The sequence below is a fragment of the Artibeus jamaicensis genome, unplaced genomic scaffold, assembly GCF_021234435.1.
Source record: "Artibeus jamaicensis isolate MK-2021 breed Jamaican fruit bat unplaced genomic scaffold, CSHL_Jam_final contig_685, whole genome shotgun sequence".
Taxonomy (NCBI): Eukaryota; Metazoa; Chordata; class Mammalia; order Chiroptera; family Phyllostomidae; genus Artibeus; species Artibeus jamaicensis.
The window spans coordinates 27,960,943-27,980,336 of NW_026521924.1; the positions used below are offsets into that span (position 1 = coordinate 27,960,943).

At 45.8% G+C, this 19,394-nt stretch overlaps 1 long non-coding RNA gene and 3 other non-coding genes across 4 annotated transcripts; all 4 read left to right on the forward strand.

The window, feature by feature from the left end:
• Positions 1–78: 78 nt before the first annotated feature.
• LOC119063309 (uncharacterized) lies at positions 79–4,014 on the forward strand. Its single transcript, XR_008392612.1, has 5 exons — positions 79–321; positions 663–776; positions 2,158–2,282; positions 2,763–2,841; positions 3,880–4,014. It is a non-coding gene; the product is annotated as an uncharacterized LOC119063309 (long non-coding RNA).
• Positions 498–590, forward strand: LOC119063400 (small nucleolar SNORD12/SNORD106). The gene has a single exon (XR_005085171.1). It is a non-coding gene; the product is annotated as a small nucleolar SNORD12/SNORD106 (small nucleolar RNA).
• Positions 1,979–2,070, forward strand: LOC119063399 (small nucleolar SNORD12/SNORD106). The gene has a single exon (XR_005085170.2). It is a non-coding gene; the product is annotated as a small nucleolar SNORD12/SNORD106 (small nucleolar RNA).
• On the forward strand, positions 2,352–2,445 carry LOC119063398 (small nucleolar SNORD12/SNORD106). Its single transcript, XR_005085169.2, has one exon. It is a non-coding gene; the product is annotated as a small nucleolar SNORD12/SNORD106 (small nucleolar RNA).
• Positions 4,015–19,394: the final 15,380 nt, after the last annotated feature.

Below are 19,394 nucleotides of genomic sequence, written 5' to 3' on the forward strand. Positions count from 1 at the left end.
GGAAACTTGACGGAATTCTTGGTGCGTGTGAAGCGCGACATGGCGGCCCAATGTGTACAAAAAAGGGGGCGGTCCTAGCGCGGCCTAGACAACTACGAAGTACCGTCGGAGACTACATTTCCCGGGCGGCGCCGCGGGAACCGGAAGCGCTTGGGGTCCAGCACGCAGGCGCAAAGTCCCCTCTGGTTATATAAGGAGGGTGCCGCAGCACCTCGTTCTTTTGCGTTTGCATTTCCTTCTTGACCGCCTGAGTTTGTTCTCCTGCATCGTCCTCATCCGATGTCATCCAGCCCTGAGAATTCAGGGTTTTTACCCTGTGTGGTGAGTTTAGATCTGTTTTCTTTCCCAAATTCACAAATCTCCATTTCTTTTTGGTATCGCCTCTGCCGCCTCTGCCCATGGTTACCCTTGCCTCTGACCCTAATAGGCCATCGGGCCTCGCGGGAGATCAGAGCTGGAAAAACCTGCTCCCTGTGTACGTACCTGAGGAGTCCTTGGCTGGTGAAAATGATGACTTTACGTTTTTTCCCCATCGGATCGACCATGCTGTTACCTTTTGAACACTTGCCAGTTAGTACTGATACGCCGGCCTCAAAAGGCCCAGCCATGTTCTTTTCCTACTGTGGGCCGGTAGCAACTGTTGCCTTCTCTTTGTTTTGCAGGTTAGCGTGATCAAAGGGTACAGAATGGATCTTGAAGGAGAGAGTTGTTGCCGGGCCTCCAAAGGAACCCCGATGTCGTGTAGACATCGAGAGCCTTTGATCTCCTGATCTCTGGTAAGCATGTCTTCTGGCCTACTGTGGGAAGCACGTGCTCCGAGGAGCCACTTCCTTTGCTGGCCTAGCTTGGAAGTAGTTTAACGATAGCCAATTCCTATAAAGCATGTATTAGGTGGTCCTTAAAGGGCCCTGAATTATAATAAGGGCTTTATTATAACTCACAAAAATGTACTTATTATGAGTTTATTTGAGCCAAATTGACTGCATAGGCATGAGAAAGCAAAAACTCAATGGATTGAGAAAATGCTCCAGAGTGGCGGTTTGGAGCGTATTTTATACATTGGAGCAGTGACTTTAAATGTTTTTCATCTCATGGCATGCATAACTTAATTATTAAAATTTCGCCAAACACAAAATACATTTCTTTGCTGATCTGTTTTTTTAAATGGGTATAATTTTGATTCATTCATACCAGATAGCTATTGCCATGTTGGCTCTTGTCAGTTTGTTGACAACTTTAACAGAAAAGAGGCCAGTGCCCCTCACTAAGTAGTCAGTTATTACATGTTTTAAAAATTCTTAAGGCACATTCGTTGCAAACCGTTGCTGTAGAGGCAGAGGAGGCAGGAGAAAGCATAGCAAGGACATCTCTTAGGATTGGATAAAAGGCAAAGTGGAGAAACATGTGAGCATTTAAAGCCCAAGGAGGTGGTGTGTGTGGGACAAGGTAACAGTGAGGAGTTGCATCATTGGTGTGTAAGTCTTTAATGCCCTTTTAAGCACATTTCGGATTCCGTTTCTTCACTTTCTTGAGAAACAGCTTTCTTGTGTGCTTAAATTTACAAATGGGTGGGTGACATTTTTACAGGAAAGTCGAGTATCACATTCTATTGACCTAGCCATCCACTGACTCATGGGCCTGGGCAGGGCTGGTGTGTGTGGGGGGTGGATCATGTTTTTCTTAAATCTTGCTCTTCCTGAATGTCTGATTTTTAGTGATAACACCTTAGCATTAAAATGCAACATCCTGACATTTGGAAAAAAGCCAGCTCCCCCCCCCCCCCCAACTTCTGCTGGCCACACTGGCCTGTATCAAATAAAAGCTCAGAAGATGGGTATTTGTCTGAGCCGCCATTCTCTTACTGCCAACAAATGGGACACGTGCTCAAATACTGAATGAATTCATAAGTGTAGAAGCAGACCAACCAAATCTTACTCCTGGTTCAGGGCTCTTTATCTGTAGCAGGCAAGAGCTTTTTACTGGCATGTATGATGACTGAGCTTTTTTTCCCCGACAGATCGACCATGTTGATCTAACATCTCTAAGCCAGTTTCTGTCTGATATGCCAGCTTGAGAGCTCCTAACCCCTCATTTGTTTGGGCATCCAGTGGGTTAGAGCTCATGTTCTGTGTTTCTTCTCCGGTTTACTGTTGGCAGAAAGCAGACTTGGTGTGGACCAGGATGAATCCAGGAGTGGCAAAGGATTGGGAAGTGATGTGCACATTTTCTAAGTACCCATGCCCACATGGCTGAACCGACGTAAAATCTGGAGAATGGAGGAGGTAGTGATTGCTTCTCTTTTAAATATGGGGCTATCCTCCTTGCGTTCTATTTTCTGTGGCTCAAATATGGCCATTGCACGTGATGACTTAACTTTTTTCCCCATCAGATCGACCCTGTTGATCAAACTAAACTACTAGCCAGTTTTTTGTCTGATGCATTGGCCCTGGAGAGCTACCCCTATTTTTCTGCTTAGCTGCTAATGACTTTCTATGGGTTTTTTAGAGAGGGGAAGGGAAGGAGAAAGGTAGAGAAACATCAGTGTGTGGTTGCCTCTTGCATGCTTTCTACTGGGGTCCTGGCCTACAACCCAGGCATGTGCCCTGACTGGGAATCCCCTGCACTCAATCCACTGAGCCACACCAGCCAGGGCTTCTATGTGTAGGCTTTTTTAAAGTGAGGATTGGGTTTACTCTGGGTGCCCCCCTGCTCCCTTAGCGTTCAGGTCATTTATCTTCATTTCATCTGTTAACTTGGTGCAGGTTTAGAGCCCTGTGTGTCACTGGGCAGAAAATTGATTGCAGCCTGATCTTCCTCTTGGCTCAGTCTGTGCTGTAACAGGTAAGGTCTCTGTGAATGGTGTTTAAAAAATGAATCATTAATGAAAGGGTTATTACATGTGCTCAGGGTGGATGGGTTTTGAGTTTGCCTGCCTGGGAGTAACCTGGGGATCAGTTCCAGATGGAGGATAAAAATAGGAGGGGAGAATCAAGTCCTCAACTGAAGACTGTATTGACCTATTGGTATGACTAGGTCTTAAAGGAAAAAAGTCTGTCTCCAGTCCCACACCCTGACCTGGTGGCTCAACTGGTTGGGTGTTGTCCCGCAAAGCTAAAGGTTGCCAGTCAGGTGCCTGGGCACTGAGCCATGCCAGCCAGGGCAAATAGAATATTAAAAAAACAAAAATCTAGCCCTGGCTGCTGTAGCTCAGTGGATTGAGCACAGGCCTGCAAACTAAAAGATCATGGTTCGATTCCCTGTCAGGGCACATGCCTGGGTTGCAGGCCAGTTCCCAGCAGGGGATACACCAGGAGCAACCATACATTGATATTTCTCTCCTTCCCTTCTAAAGATAAATAAATAAAATAACAGTATAAAAGCAGCAAAGATTGTTTAAAAAAAAAACTTTATCCTTTGTCAATGACCACTCAATACTCTGAATTTAAAAAAGGTTTGTTAGACTGTTATCCCACATAACTTAGTAACTGAGATTAGTAACTAAGAACAGTAGCAGTTCCGTAATGTGTTTGTCTGTTTCATATTTATAAATACCCCTGTTCTCTAAAGTATCTTGTATGCATTGCATTGGTGCTGTGTCTAGAATCAACATAAAAGTCTTCGTGTGCTCCTGGTTTTGTCCTTGACTGTTCCCTATAATTAGAAAGGATCTAGACTAGACTGGGGTTGAACATTTTAACATCATGACTGTAGCACACAGGCTCCAATGAGGTGCGGAAGAGAGAAAGTTGTCTTGAGTTGGGAGATCGTGGTACATTCCACTGAGCTCCTAAAGTTTTAACCAGATGCTCCCATATCATCCCAAACAAGTAGCACGTCAGGAGGTGCTGATTGTAATGTACCTTTTTTTTTCTTTCTAAGGAGTTTCTCACTGGTGGAGTTGGAATACAAGGCCTCTTGAGAAAAAATTGACCCTGTGTTTTCCTGAGAAAGCATAATGGAATTTTGCACGCTTCCTTATCTGGAGAAGGAAAATAAAAAATTCTTGAAAGCAAAGTGCTCTTGAGTTTTGTCATTGGGGATTAAGAAGCACTAAATTGGGGTCATTAACCAAATTTCTACAGACTTAAAACTACAGGGTTGGAGGGTGGATCCCCCATCTGTGCTTCACGGGTGATAATATGGTATTAATAGGTGTGATTGGGACTGTGCTTGAACTACCCTATTTTTACATTTTTAGTGTTTAACTGGAACATTCCAATGACACATGGCTAATCTGATTGATTTCCCCCCACATATATTCCTAACTTCAGTCCCACCAAACACTAGATGTTTGCTGCTTTGTCCTCTGGCTTGGTTCCTGTGCAGGTTATTGAATGCCCCTAAGCCTCAGTTTTCCTATTTGAAATGGGGTTCATGACTGGCTACATAAGAGGGTTTTGAGATAAGTTCATGTCTGTAAAGTGCTTAGCCTAGAACCTAGCATAGTAAGGAAACAATTCACAGCTTGTGGTTTCCAGTTCTTTAAAATTTTCAACTGTGAAAGGGAGAAGAACATTACCTTACTCATGGTGCTGTTGAGGACTGAATGAGATCAAAATACTTAGTGTGGCACTTGGTATAAAGACTCAGTAATAGCTGTCTTTAGTATGAAGAAATGAGCTAGTGTGCAGGGATCCCAAAGACAACCCGAGGGAGGGAACCCAGTTTCAAATGAGAAAACACTGATGGGGGAATTTAGATGGGTATGGGTATGAATATGAAGGAAGTTTGGGGGGTGGTAACCTTATTGTGCTTAGTCAAATTTATGCATGTGTTCAAGTGAGTTGTATCCTAGCTGTGAAACATGGGCTCTGGACTCAAATTTGGGCTAGAATTCTGGTTCTGCTGCTTACTCAGAAAGATTAGGATACAGTACCAACCATATGGGGGTATTTTGAGGAGTAAAGGAACACTTAGAACTTAGCTTGGAACATAGAAAGCACTTCTCAAAGGCTGTCTTGGTTTCTTTTCATCACCGCTCCCCGTCCCCTGCCTTCCCCATTTTTTTGTTTTGTTTTGCCATCTTAGATTTTGCCTAATTTACAATGTGCTCTACACAATTGGTAGAGAAGATGGAGTTGGGCTCCCTTCTAGGACTTGCAGCTCCAACCTGTGTCTGCAGGGGGCACTGTGAGCACATCTTTACCCAGTGGAGGGACCTTTCTGCCCTCAGGTGTGTGTGTGTGGGGGGGGGGGGGGGGGAGCGGGAATCAAACCCTGCGGGTGATGTTACAGGTGGGTGAGCTTTTTAGATCCTGCAGCCAGCACTTACTGGATCTACCGCAGCAGAGGACGCTGAAAAAGGGCGAGTTCCCCCAACCCCAGGCATGCACTGCTGAAGTGCGACCACCAGACTCATCATGCAACAAATGAACTAGAAAAGAAGTTACTTACCCTATCCCTTCAGTCTAATATACCAGTAATCAATTTCCATTTTCCCACATTCCCTTCTGTCCCCATTACGTTACTTCCAAGCAGCTACTACCAGCACAGTGAGGGCTTCCCATTTTTAAAGAAAGCTTGACATCCTTAAAATACTGGCAACTGATTCCAAGTTTCTAAACTGAAGACAAAGCACTGCCCTTGTCACTCCTAGGTCAGATAAAACACCATGCCCAGTTAAGTGAGAATTTCACATAAATAACTCAGTGCAAGTATGGCTCATGCAATATTTGGAACATAATTCAAATTTCACTGGGCTGTATTTTTATTTACTACACCTGGCAACTTCACTCCTGGAAGTGCTGGGCTTGAGACAATGGCATCTGTTAAGATAAAGTCTCCATGGACCTTGTACCTTTTGAGTAACTTTCATGTTTTCTCTCGACTTGGATTTTCCCTCCAAGGTTGACTGGGAGGAGATTGGGGGGTTGTCGAGTTTCCCAATAACTTTTTAAACTGGCCTCAAAGCCTGGGTGGGTGGATTTGGCAGGTCCCCTGATCAATTCCTCCCAATTGATTGCAGGTTTGTTTCAACTGTCTTTTATCGGTTAGTTCTGGCAGAAACAGACCATCTTGGGCTTATTTATATCTGTGGCTTCTTTCAAAAAAAGAGAGAAATCTGGACCTTCTCATTTGGCAGGCTCGTTTAAGCAAATGGTCCTTTTGCTAAAACAAACTGGCACCATGAGGCCATAGTTTACAGGTGGGAAGGCTTGCGATGGGGGTGGTCCTCGTGGGTGACAGCACTTGATGCTCTGATGTTAATTCAGTGGTGTGTGCAGACTGGGTCTTTGATGTCACCACTTCTGGCACAGGTTGACCTGATGTGCTTACAGCTGAAGGGGCTATACCTACTGAGTGTGGCGGTGTTTGTCACAATGTATGCCAGGCTGCCTCAAACGTTTCACTGCCCCACTGTCTCAGCAAGTCCGAGTGACCGCCCTAAGCCATTGAGTCGTCATCACCATAACAACAATGACGACAGCAACTGCCTTTTATTGAAAATTCCTACCAGACTCCTCGCTATATACCGTACATGCTATAAGTAATTTATTCCTTATAAATTACTCCAACCTACAGGGGAGGGGATATTATTATCTTTACAGATGAGGAGACTGAGGTTCAGACAGAGGAAGTGACTTACCTAAGCCATCCAGTTAGTGAATGGCCACGCCAACGTCTTCCCTTGCCTGCCCAGATGCCCCACTCACCTTAGTCCTCCTTGCTCAGGGGTCCTGGAGCACAGACCGACCGCACCCACAGCTCTCAGCCCTGGGGTGGGAGCTTCAGCAGGAGATGAAAGGAGGCGATGGAGAGTGAGGCTGAGTGGTGCCTGTAGTGACAGTATGTTCAGTTTTGTAAGAAACTACTGAAGTCTTCCAAAGTGGCCGCACCCTCGTGCATTCCCACCAGCAACGCATGAGAGCTCCTGTTGCTCCAGCCCCTCGCCAGCATTTGCTGGTATCAATGTTCCAGATTTGGGCCATTCTAATGGGTGAGGGGTGGTATCTCACTGTGTTTCAATTAGCATTTCCCTGGTGACATGATGTGGAGCATGTCTTTATACACTTATTTACCATCTGCATGTCTTCTGTATTTTCTAACTTTCTTCAATATTGTGTTACTTCCATAATTAAAACACATGACAGATCCCTGACTGGTAGGGCTCAGAGGGTCGAGCGTCCTCCTGCAAACCAAAAGGTTGCAGGTTCGATTCCAGTTGGGGGGTGTGTGAGATGCAACCAATCGATGTTTCTCTCTCTCCCTTTCTCCCTCCCTTCTCCTCTCTCTAAAAAATAAATAAATTCTCAAAAAAAATAAGTATTGTACATATTTGACAAAGGGCTTGAACAGACATTTCTGCAAAGAAGATATGAATGGCCAACAAGCACATGAAGAGAGATTTGACATCACTAATCACTAGGGAAAGGCAAATCAAAATCATAAGGAGGTATCGCCTCACACGCGTTCGGATGGGAACTATCAAAAAAGCAGAAAATAGCAAGTGGTGATGAGGACGTGGGGAAATCGGGACCCTTGTGCACTGTTGGCGGGAACGCAAAAGACTTAACCACCAAGGAAATTGGTGTGATGGTTCCTCAAACAATTAAAAATAGCACTGCCATGTGATCTTGCAATTTCGCTTCTGGGTTATTCACCCAGCAGAATTGAAAGCAGGGTCTCAGAGGTAGCTATGCACCCGTGTTACTAATGGTATTATTCGCAATAGCAAACAGGTGGACGCAATGTAAATATGTAACAACCAAGGGACGGCTTGAACAAAATGCGGTGTATACATGCGGCAGACACGTTCCACAACACGGAGAGCCTTGGAGATACTATCCTTAAAACAAGCAAGTCGCGAAAAGACAAAACATATGATTCCATTTATATGAGGTACCTAGAGTAGTCAAACTCATAGAAACAGAAAGTAGAAGGTGGTTACGGAACACTATTGAACTATACACTTAATATGGTTAAGATAGTACATTTTATGTTGTGTCTTGTTATCATAATTTAAGAAAAATGTTCAAAAGTAACAATAGACTCTGGTGATATGGAAGGAGCAGGACCCACCTCGGTGTTAACATAAAAAGTAACTTCCCATGACACTCATAGACATAAAAAGAATGTCACTCAGGTAACTTGTCTTAGGACGGTCCCCTCTGGTTTTCACTCTTTTGAGTCTGCCTTAAGGAAGAAAAGTATTTGCACCACCTGTTTTGTGGCTTGAGGTGTATTTGGTAACTTTTGGCCACCACCTGCCAGAGATGTAAGAGCTACTGGAAATCTAATGATTCTAATGACAATTTCCCCCTGACCCTGGCCCCATTTTATAGACTCAGGAAACTGAGCCCCAGGGAGAGAGCTGGACTGGGCTGAGGATACATTGTGGGTTTCTCCTGACATCTGGCCCAGGGTCGTTTCTCACTGAGGGACAGTGAGGAACTCTCCCAGAGTACCCGTGATGGACTTACCATTAGACTACATCATTTGCAAAAAAGCTTCCACTTGAAGATAAAGTGACTTTAAGGGGAAATTTGAAAGCTATAAATAAACCTTTTTATATCACCTTTAAAAAAATGATTCTTACAGCCAGTCAGGAAGGATGTGCAAATATTCAATGTTTCAGAGCACAGAAATAATATATGGCTGTTATGAAAAATATGTCAAATTTAGAAAAGAAAACAGAACTACTATTAAGATACAAAACAACTCTTCATTCAGATTTTCCAGCCAGGAAAAGTCCCAGGACATGCTGTGGGGGCCAGAGAGTTGCTAAGAAGGGAAAGGATGTTTGTGTGTGTTAGACTCAGCCCCCCATCTCCCACCCCTGCCCCCCATACAGTCTCTCCTGGATTAGCATCCCATCTGGGACCAGTCACATCCCAGCCGTGTGATCTTGGAAAATTATGTAATCTTTTCTTGCCTCAGTGTTCCTACCTGTAAGCTGGAGCTCATAAAGATGTCTCACTGGCTGGCTGCAGAGATTAAGTCTGAGAAACACCTGGCATGAAAGCTCCGTAAAGATGCCCAGGAAAGGTCTGTCCACTAGACAGACATATAGTGCCCACCAAATACATGAGCCAAATAGGTGAGTGCAGCTGGTACTTTAATGTCGAGCTTATTCAATTTAACCATGGGCGCTGGCACTAGGGCTTTTTTTTTTTTTTTGAATCTAGAAAGTGAAAATCTCCTAATTTGCTGATTATTACTGGAAAAGCTGGCCAGTTGACGGACTTCAGCTGAGGTCAGAGAAAAGGGCCCAGTCTCATATCAAGCAATAAGTTGTATCTGATGCCAAATCCCATGTGATGCTAAGCTCGTAAAAACTCTCTTGATGCAGAAGAAAACAGATCCTGAGCCAGGTGTGCCGAGTCCATAGAAGATGGTAAAGAAAACTGCCCTGGCTGGTGTGGCTTAGTTGTTTGCGCACAGTCCTGCAAACTGAAAGGTCGCCGGTTGGATCCAGGTCAGGGCACATGCCTGGGTTGCAGGTTCTGTCCTGGTCAGGGTGTGTACGGAAGGCAAACGATCGATGTTCCTCTCTCTCCCTCCCTTCCCCTTTCTCTAAGATCAAAATTTTTTTTAATTAAGAGGAAAAAAAAAAAAGAAAATCATCACTACAGGACCACTGGATTATTTAAATAATTTTTCATCCTGAATCTCTAAATAGGAGTGCCTGGTGGTTTGGCAGGAGCATCAAGTCAGGTGATGAACGCAAACCACTAAAAACATGGCTAGTACATGGCACAATAATCTATCATTTTTATATCTAAGCTTTAGCTTTCTCATAGGTAAAAATGTACCTTATGATCTCTACCTCACAGTGCTGGGAGGATTAAAGAAATTGGTTTGTAATTCTCAAGTCCTGTGTGAATATTAGTGCTCCTGGCTCTGCCATTTACTAGCTGGGTGATTTTGGACGAGTTGCTTAACTTCTCTGCACCTATTTTCTCATAGAAAAATGGGATAATGCTGATTGTGCCTACTTATAGGGTTGTTGTAAGGACTGGAGGCAACAATGTATGTAAACCTCTCAGCACAGTGTGTGGCACATAAACACTTAATGGTTGTTTTATTATAAAATGGATTTTGGAGTTCTTGGGGTGCAAAATGTGGCATGCTAGGCAGCTTCTACATTTGTTCCCAATGATCCTCGGTTCTGGGTGTTCACCCCTTTTTCTAATTCCCTCCTCTTGAGCATGACTTGATTGAAATGAACAGATGATGGCGAAAGTGGCAGAACATCACTTCTGGGATGAGGTTACAAAAAGGCAGTGGCTTCGGGCTAGGAGGAAGTTGCCTTGGCTGTGACTCCCATTCCCAGACTCTCGGATGGGACGGAAAGTTGAGCATGCAGAGAGGCTCAGAAGCCAGGCTCCACCCTGAACGCCAATCATGCACCAGTGGAGCCGGCTTGGGCATTTGGCAGGAAATGGTGAAAAATAACATTGTCCTGTGTGTCCAGGGTGTCCTAAGCACGCTGGGTTTGGGCAGTGTCCAAACACGGCTAAGCAAATTCCAGTTTTACCAGGCACCTTATCTCCTTTCCCTGACTGTGGCTAGCCACACGAGGAGGCACACAGACACCATCGCTTCCTGAGTTGGCTCTGTCCTTTAAAAAACGTTATTTAAGATATAAACACACACAAAGGGCAAGAGGGAGGCAGCTTGAGGAAGTGGCTAAATCAGTCCATTGGTCATCAGGGGGTCTGGGTTTAAGGCCCAGCTGAGGCACTGATTCGGGCCCCCCTCATTTATAACAATTATCTAGTTTTCTACAAAGTGGCAAGTGCCTTCTAATTATGTGGCCTTAGGCAAGCACCTGTTTACCTCTGAGTCTTGTCCCAACTCTGCAAAAGCTCATGAATAGTATTTACTTGTGGTGGACACTGCAGTTTCCTAGCAATCTGCACCCTTGCGGGCAGAGCCTGTCTCTCGGGACAGAGGCAGATGAAGCCAGACACCCACTTCCCAGCCTCCTTCGTGTGAAGGCACGTGACCTACTTCTGACCAATGAGATGCAAGGGAAACCTGACCTGGAGGCTTCTGTCTGAGGCGCCCCTGGTATCTTTTCACTTGATTATCAATAATAACATGATTTGACGCAGCTATTAGATGAGGGGGGTGGCCCAGAAAATCCAAGGCCTGCGAGCTGTTGTCTGGGTTAGAGCGGAGCGTCTCGCCCTTCCTGTGGGGAGCTCCTTAAAATGCAGGTCTTGTTTCAGCCAGTCTGAGGTGGGGCCCAAAATTCTGCATTTTTTAGTGATCGAGTTAATTCATATGTCCAGACTCACAAGGAGGAGGCCGCCCTGATCACATCAGCCTGCACTTATACAGGGAACGCCTACCTGTCAAGGAGACCTAACAGAACACCAACCACAGCGCTCCAACTCCGGCGTTAGCTAGCTTCCCTTACCCCAGAAAATAGGACCTGCGAGCCAGTCAGGTCCTGCTTCGTGTGGCCTCTCCTAAGTGTCCGTAAAACTCGCTCTTAGCGCTATGTCCCTCGGGAACCGAGCCCACTGCCGGGTGAGGCACTGCGCTGCCCCGGCCCATACATTGTTTCCCCTGGCTGGTGCCCCTGGTTCTTGACTTTGAATAGCAGGGCATCACGTGCTTTGGAACACAAGAGAAAAGCCAATTATATGTTGGGCGTAGGGGTGGTCATTCAGCAGTTCAACAGCTTCCGCAAGGACGCGGGTTCTCTCCATCTTTCCCCTCCTCCGTCCTGGGTGGTGGGTGTCAAGGTCATGAGGCAGCTCCAGGGCCCACACCCAGACACTACGGAACTTTCCAAAGAAAAGGAGAGCACCCCCTCCCGTGCACCTCCCTATCAGTGAGAAAATCCTCCCAGGAGCCCCCTTCCCCAGGTTCCCCTTTCAGGGGCGTTGATATGCACAATCTAGAGATGCCATTTTAACAGAATTTACCGAAATGCTGCCTCAGAGGCTCCCGGTGGTCTTCTCCTTGCATTTCATTGGCCAAAGTGCGTCACATGCTCAAGTCTAAACCAGTCATTGGGAAAGAGAGAATTACTTGATTGGCTTAGACCTGCAGTTCTGCGGAGTGAGGTCCCGCAGCACCAGCAGCACCTGGGGACCTTGTTAAAAATGCAAATCTGGGGGCTCCACCCCAGAACTACTGAATTAGGAAGCCTAGGGGGTTTCAGCTTTGCTTTCACAAGGCCTGGGGTGGGGGGTGGGGGTCGGAGTATCAGTATCAGCGGAGATTCTGATACCTCTGCAGTTGGCCCTGGATGCAGATCAGAGTCATCTGGGAGACTCTTAAAATTAGCACTGGGTAGAAATCAGAATAGGGGTCATCTGGAAGTAGGAGGGAAGTGTAGACCTTGAAGCAGTGGGACTAACTTGTCCGGGCTTGCCCAGAGCTTCCTCGGTTTTGGTACCGAAAGTTCCATAAACTCACTCCTGGACAAATCGGAATGGTTCACCACCTTACCTTGAAGGGGCAAGAGGGAACTTTCTGCAGTGCTAGAAATGGTCTCTGCTCTTATCTGGGTGCTGGTTACATGGATGTACACATGTGTAAAAAGTACTAAGCTATCCTGCCCTGGCTGGTGTAGCTTTGTGGATTGAGCACGGACTGTGAACAAAAGGATCGCGGTTGGATTCCCAGTCAGGGCACATGCCTGGGTTGCAGGCCAGGTCCCCAGTGGGGTTGGTGGTAGTGAGAGGCAAGCACATACTGATGTTTCTTTCCCTCTCTTTCTCCTTCCCTTCCCCTCTCTCTAAAAATAAAAAAAGAAATAAAATATTAAAAAAGAAGTAACAGTTTAAAAAATACTCAGCTATCCATCTAAAGTTAGTGCCCTTTGCTAAATGTATGTTATACTATAAAATATATAAAATGCTGCTGTCCACATCATATTCCAGATCCATTGAATAAAAACCTCAGCAGAAGATCCCAGGTGTCGGCATGAGGAAAAACTCTTCCCAGGGGATTCCAATGTCCAGCCAAGTTTGAAAACTGATGTTTTCGGATAACCAGAGATCTCATTAAAACGAAGATTTTGTTCAGTAAGCTGAGTGAGGTCTGAGATTCTGCATTTCCAACAAGCTCTGGGGGGATGCTGGTGCTAGACCACGCCCTGAGCAGTAAGGGTTAAGCCCAATCAAGATTTACCATGCTGCATTCTGGTAATAGCAAGTTATGGAAGCAACCTAGATATCCATCAATAGATGAATGGATAAAGATGTTATATACAAATGCAATGGAATATTATTCAGCAATAAAAAAGAACGAAATCTTGCCGTGTGTGACAAACATGGATGGACCTAGAGGGTATTGTGCTGAGCGAAATAAGTCAGAGAAAGATAAATACCATATGGCCTCACGCGTATGCAGAATAGAAAAAACAAAATGAATAAACATAACAAAAACAGATCCATAGGTACAAAGAACCAGCCGATGGCTAGCAAAGGGGAGGGGTGGGGAATAGGACTAGTGGATAAATAAATAAATGTCAAAAATTAATACACTTTTTTTAAAAAAGCTGCATTTTGTAAGCTAACTCTTAACAACAAAAGTTTAAGTTCAAGTGAAATCTTCAAACCCCACTAGGAACAGGTTTCAGCTACTTAATGTTTCCTCACATAGACTCTCATATAACAGGTGAGAGGGCACCACCTTCCAGTGAATTAGGCATCAAAAAACATTTACATTCTGGATCTGGGGGAGGGTGGGGTGGTACTCCCCTGAAATATCTTGGTGCTGTTATGGAGGAAGGAAGGAAGCTGGTGGGGGGGTGGGGCAGAGGTGGACCAGCTGTGTGGTAGCTAACTCCCTCGACTTGCAAGGAACCAATGTTTGGGGTGAGATTAGGAAAACCAGGGGCACAGCTCTTCCCAGTGTCCTGACATGCCCAGAGGTCCATGTATGCCCGAGTCTTGGGCCAAGTCAAGCCCGAGGTCCCCAGTCTGGGTTCAGCTTGCTTGTCCTAAAGTCACCCAGGGAACTACCTGTCTGGAGAAGCCAGGGGTGGCTTCCAGAGCGCCCCTGTTCCTCCGCCCAGTAGACGTCCTGGAGACTGATGCGGGGCTGCCAGTTGGTTTAATTACCCAGATGGGAAGTTGGCAAGGGGAGCCCAGTCTTGGGCAGAGATTAATGACTCCATTATCTTCCCGGGCAATCATCCCATGCGGGCCGGGTCCGGAATGCAGATATAAAGGTGTAAATAAAGTCCCTGTTCTGAAGGAGCACAGTTTTCATTGTCTCCGGATGGGAATTTGCCCCCAGAAACCCCTGGCTCAAATCCAGAAGGTATCTTTGTTTGGCAGAGTGGCCTGGTCTGTTTGGGGGCATGCGACAGACCTCCTGGGGGCTGGGCAGAGGCTGGGGGGCAAAAAAATGTACCGCCCTTTCTCTTAAACTTGGAAGTGAAACATGCTTGTGAACGATTTAAGCTAGAAAGCTGCGTGGAAGGTAACAGGTGATAGCTCTCACCCCACTTTCTACTCCCTGAAGGTAATTGCTCTTGACAGTTTGGGGTGTATTCTTCCAATGTATCTTTTTTGTTGTTGTTCTTCTTCTTTTTATTCACTTTTTCCCCCACTTTATTGAGATATAATTGAAGTACACCATATGGAGGACATTTAGTGTATGATTAGAATAATTTGGACATATGTACACACCCATGAAACTTCACCACAATTAAGATAGTGAACATACCCACACCCCAAAATCTATCATCCATCCCTGAGCCCTTTGGGAATTTCCCCTCCCTCCTCTTCTTCACCACTGACTTACTTCTGTCACTATAAATTAATTCCCATTTTCTATAATGTGTATAAATGGAATTATATGGTATGTACTCCTTTTTTGGGTGGTGGGTGCTGGCTACTTTGACTCGGCTTGACTTTGAGATCCACCCATGTCTCAGGTGTCAATAACTTGTTTCTTTTTATTGCCAAATAGAATCCCTTTGTATGGATGTACCGACGTTTGTTTATCCATTCATCTACTGATGGGCATTTTAGGTTGTCTCTAGTTTCTGGTGATTGCAAATGGGGCTGTTCTGAACATCTGTCTGTCTAAGCCTCTGGGGAACAAATGTTTTGGCTTCTCTTGGGGAAATGCCTAGGCGTGGAGTGGCTGGGTCATGTCATATGGCGGGTACATGTTTAACCTTTCCAGAGAATACCAAACCATAGTCTAAAGCAGTTTTACCACATTTTGCATCCATTCCCTACTCCAACAGAATGAGAATTTCTGTTGCTCCACATTCTTGCCAACACTTGTTGTGATCAGTCTTTCTAATTTTAGACATTCTAAAGGATGTATAGCGGTATCGTTGTGATTTTAACTTGTATTTTCCTTTTTAAAAAATTTATTTATTTTTAGAGAGGGGAGACAGAGGGAGAGAGAAACATCAATGCGTGTTTGCCTCTCACATGGCCCCCACTGGGAACCTGGCCTGCAACCCAGGCATGTGCCCTGACTGGGAATCGAACCAGCGATCCTTGAGTTCACAGCCGGTACTCAATCCATTGAGCTACACCAACCAGGGTTAACTTGTATCTCTCTAGCGACTAATCACATTGTGTATCCTTTTATGTGTAATTATCAGCTATTCATGCCTGTTCTTTTGTGAAGTGCTTGGGAGCAGGGGTGGGAAGGTGGTTCTAGAGCTGCTAATGCTGGGGTCTCTGTGAGACCTCCACGCAGAGCTGTTGAGTAGATAGTTGGAGATTGGAGCCTAGACTTGAGAGGAGAGGTCCAGGCTGGAGATGGAAATTGGGGAGTTGTCCCCGGATAGGTATTTAGAATGGCTGAGATCACTCAAGGGTAGAAGATGCCCAGGGCTGATTTCTGGGGCCCTTGATTAAGCTGAAGCTGGAAGATAAGGAAGACTCAAAGAGACTAAGGAATATTGGCTAGTAAGGTAGAAAAAAGAGAAGAAAGTGTTGAAAGGCATGCAGCATTGTCAGGGCTGGCCTCCAAAGATGGCCCATCAGGAACCACACCCTTGAGTAGCCCCTCCCACCTTCATTCTGGGCTGGCCCTGTGTGACCAATGGAATGTAGCAGCGGAAGTGGCATTCTTGGCTTCTGAGCTAGGTCCTAAGAAACCCTGCAGCTTTCACCTTGACCTTTGGAACACTGCCCTGGGATAAGCCAGCTGCCACTGAAGAACTTCGATTACTCTGAGACTGGCATGATGTGAGGAAGACTGAGCTAGTTATGCGGAAAGACTATATGGAGAGAAATAGATGGCCAGCCAGTCCCCGGTTGTTCCAGCCATCTCAGCTGGGGCAGCGGACAGGTGAGTGAAAAAGCCACTTTGGACTTCCAGCCCAAGGAAGCCTTGAGATGACTGCAGCCTCAGCTGCTTTTTGCCTGTAACTGCACGACAGTCCCCTCAAGCAACAGCTTCCAGCTGAGCCCAGTCAACCCAAGGGACTATGGGGGAAAATAATAAATGGCTGTTTAAACCTCTAAGTTCTGGGGTGGTTTATTACGCAGCAACAGATAACAGAGACAAACGTGAATGGTGAACGGAGACTGACCAGCGCCCCCTGCCCACACCTGGAGCACAGCCCCTAGCAGCCCAGACCCATGCAGAGAGGGGGCGCCCAAGCTCAGCTGGACAGCCCTGCATTCTGATGCCCTCCCTTCCTCCCTGCTGAGAGGAGAATAAGCTTCTCTTTGTGCCCACAGCTGTGGCATCTGCCAAGAGCCCCACAGCCCCCAGGGCCCTTACAAAAGGGCAGCAAGGGAGATTTTTCTGGGAACTGGGTCACCAGCTATTTGGAGGCTTCAAACCTGGAATAACAGAGAGAAACCAGATAAAGGAGGCTGGAAACGATGGGAGGCTGCTGGGCCTTGTCATGGGGACTTTTCAGGGACATGGCATGGTCAGGAGTGGCTGTCTGTGCCCACTTGATGCTTACATCAATACGGCCCTTCTCCCTCTGTCTTTTTTCTCTTCTCTTCTCTTTCTTGGTAATTAAAACATTGGTAAATCAAATATATACAGGGTCTGGCATAAATAATGCCCCCTTTTTATTATAAAATCTTTTATTATGAAATCATAAGCATGTAATTCTGTAACATAACAATATCACCTTCAAGCACACCATATGACATTTTTTATTTTTAGTTTTTAGTTTTATTTTGAAATTTTATTTAGTTATTTTTCAAGTACTTTTTTTGTCTATTTCTCCCATCCCAGCCCCCCTGCCCTGTCTCCCCCCTCTCTCCCATTCCCCCCCCCCCCAGTCCTCATCCCTGTGTCCTTCATACTTGTTCCTCCAAATCCCTCCCCTATTTCCCCCTTAAATTCCCTTCCCTCTCCCCTCTGGTCACTGTCCACTTGTTCTCTATTTCAGTGTCTTTGTTTTTATTCTGCTTGCTTGTTTGTTTCGTTGTTTAGCTTCCCGTTAAATGTGAGATCACACCATATGACATTTTAGATGAGATGTTCAAGTTAAAACTATACATGATCACAGCCATATCATTACCCTACCAACCCCACTCAAGCAGGTGTTACTTCTGTCGGACCCTGTCTATCACTCCTGTCTTTCTAGCCTTCCTTCTCCTTTTACTTATGAAAAAAATATTACTGGCTTTGCATTTATAGTAGTGATGTCCTTTACCTTATTTTTTAAAAATTGACTTCATTTTTTAGAGCAGTTTTAGAATCGCTGTAAAATGGAGGGGACAGTACCAAGTGCCCATACATCCCATGCCCCATCCCCCCCATGAGAGTCGAACATTCGTTATAATCAATGAACCAGCATGGGCACCTCCTCACTTGAAGCCCATAGTTTTCAGTAAGGTTCACTCTAGTGTTGTGCATTCTGTGGGTTCGGATAATGTTTAATGACATGTGCGTCATCCTAATACCACACGGAGCGCTTTCACTGCCCTGAAAATCTTCTGCGCTCCAGCTATCCATCCCTTCTTCCCCCTTAGTCCCTGGAAACCAGTGATCTTTTTACTGTCTCCACGGTCCTGCCTTTTCCAAAGCGTCTTATAGTTGGAGTCGTGCACTGTGTAGCCTTTTCCGGTTGGATCCTTTCACTTCATAATATTCCCTTAAGATTCTCCTACGAGTTTTCATGGCTCGGTGGCTCATCTCTCTTCCGTGCTGAGTGACGGTCCGTTGTCTGGATGGGCTGCGGTTCATCCGCACACTTAGGTGCATCCTGGTTGCTTTTCAAGCTTTGGCAGCCAGAGCCAGGAGTAAAGCCGCTACAAACATTGCGTGCAGGTTTTTGTGTGTACACACATTTCCAACTCAAACGATGGCTGGACGGAACTGTAGGAGTTGGATTTTTTTTGAGTTTTGTAAGAAAACTGCTGAACTGTCCTCCAAAGCAGCTGCACCGTTTTTGCACTCCCACCAGTAACGGAGGAGGAGCGGTGTGTCAGTCCGGGCATTTCCTGTTGGTGTCCTCTGTGCAGTATCTCTTCTTGCGCTTCCTCGCCACTGGTGGATCGTCTTCGCTGAGGTGTCTGCTTAGGCCTTTGACCCATTTGTATACTGGAGTGTTTGTTTTCTCGTTGAGTTTTCAGAGGTCTTCGTGTAGTTTGAATAGCAGTGCATCAGCAGATGTGTCTTTTGCAAATACTTTCTCCCAGACTAAGGCTTGTCTTCTCGTTCTCTTGCGTGATATAGGTTTGTAAGAAAGAAATCGTTTCAAGCCCTGGCTGGTGTAGCTCAGTGGATTGAGCGCAGCAGTTCGATTCCCAGTCAGGGCACACGCCTGGGTTGCAGGCCATTTCCCACCAGTTCCCAGCACGGGATGCAAGAGAGGCAACCACACACTGATATTTCTCTCCCTCTCTCCTCCCCTTCCCCTCTAAAGATAAATAAAATATTAAAGAAAAAGAAAGAAATCATTGCAAATTGTGGAAACGAGTCAATTCGAAGAGAAATACTTAGGCAATGACTGCCGAGGTGGTAGGAACACAGAGAGAAGGCAAAGAAGGAACCAGGGCCTCAGGTTTGGCTCACACTTGAGCCTGGTCCGCAGTTCGGCTTCCAGGCTCCTTGTCTGGCAGTTATTGGGACTATCATCACGATTTTAGTGACATTGGCACCTATGGGTGGCATCACTGCTATTATAATGACGGGTATAGCGACCCGGCCGAGCGGCTCGGTCGGTTGGAGCATGGTTGCTGCACCAGCGGGTCGCCTGTTCGGTTCTGGTCGGTTCCAGATTGTGGGTTTCATCCTCGGTTGAGGCGCCGACGGGAGGCAGCTGATCTCTCTTCCATCAGTGTTTCTCTCTCCCTCCCACTTCCTCTCTCTCTGAAATTAATAAAAAACGTATCTTCCGGTGAGGGTTTTCAAAAATATGTATTTATGGTGACTATTGCTATTATTGTTATAACAATACGCTATTGTTTTTGTGTTCTTCTATATTGCTTTGATGAACTTCTGTGTCGCCTCGATTTCCCTGGAATCTAGGGAAACCCTGC